The sequence below is a fragment of the Myotis brandtii genome, unplaced genomic scaffold (assembly GCF_000412655.1).
Source record: "Myotis brandtii unplaced genomic scaffold, ASM41265v1 scaffold667, whole genome shotgun sequence".
In the NCBI taxonomy this organism is placed as follows: domain Eukaryota; kingdom Metazoa; phylum Chordata; class Mammalia; order Chiroptera; family Vespertilionidae; genus Myotis; species Myotis brandtii.
In genome coordinates, this window is record NW_005370593.1 from 1774105 (window position 1) to 1775255 (window position 1151).

General features: G+C 49.2%; 1 protein-coding gene across 5 annotated transcripts in view; it reads left to right on the plus strand.

Annotated features, from left to right (window-relative positions):
* Positions 1-480: 480 nt before the first annotated feature.
* HECTD1 (HECT domain containing E3 ubiquitin protein ligase 1) overlaps positions 481-1151 on the plus strand; it is a 99894-nt gene continuing 99223 nt past the window's right edge. For 4 of the 5 annotated variants that reach the window (XM_005880990.2, XM_014528964.1, XM_005880992.2 and 1 more), the window contains exon 1: positions 481-993. The gene's annotated coding sequence lies outside the window, so the exon portion shown is untranslated. The remainder of the gene's footprint in view (positions 994-1151) is intronic. The other variant, XM_005880989.2, reaches the window with a different exon arrangement.

Genomic DNA, 1151 nt, shown 5'->3' on the forward strand with positions numbered 1-1151 from the left:
AGCAGGCCTAAGCCAGCAGGTCATTATCTCCCGAGGGGTCCCAGACTACGAGAGGGCACAGGCCAGGCTGGGGGCCCCCCCCCCCCCCGCCCCCCGAGTGCACAAATTTTTGTGCACCGGGCCTCTAGTTATTATAATAAATCACAATAAAAGTCACATCACTTTTTTGATAAGGTTTCTTTTAAAAAATATTTTTATTGATTCTAGAGAGGAAGGGAGAGGGAGAGAGAGATAGAAACATCAATGATGAGAGAGAATCACTGATCGGCTGCCTCCTGCACGCCCCCCATTGGGGATCTGGCCCACAACCTGGGTTTGTGTCCTTGACTGGAATCGAACTTGGGACCCTTCAGTCCCCAGGCCTGCGCTCTACCCACCGAGCCAAACCAGGTAGGGCGATAATGTTTCCTTTTTTTTTCCTTTTACTTTCAAGAATAAATATTTAATTAAAAAGGAAAAAATTATCACAGTAAATTTGACCTCATGGGGTGTGGGGGGGAAGGTTGTATAGTTGTATTAACACGTGTATAGACCCATTTAAACACCACCACAGGAGAAACAGGGACCATTCCAAAATACTGGTTCTTCAACCTTATGAAGCTGCATCTCTGATTTCTTATAGGAACACGTCTCAAATACTATCATGTAATATTCATTTTTGTTTAAAAAGATGAAAACGTACAGCGGGAGTGTCTGGGACATGAGTTCATTTCTCTCACACACCGAGGGATTCATTTCCTTATTTTAAAAAGAGATAGCTAATAGTCACATTTCCGATTAATCACGTCCTAAGTACTTCCAAGTACGTCCTGTACGCAGGCATGTTTTATTTTCAATGCGTGTGCAAGAACGCTTTTCGGGGAATAACCCGGGACGGACTTGAGACCAAGCTCCGCGGGAGCGTGAGGAGCACACCCGGCGCTGCTGCTTCCGTGGGGCGCCCACGGGCCCGAGTTTATGCTTTTTGGGACCTCAGTTCTCTGCACAATGGAGGTAACCCTCGGCATTTACTCCCCAGGGCTGTGGGGAAAGGTTTTCTGTCTGGCGGACTGAGGGGCCTCTTGCCTCCAGGGACCGGAGGGAGCCGCTCTTCCTTCCCCGAAGCACTTCCGTGCGCGAGGAGGAGCGAGCCGTGGAGCGGAGCTCGCGGC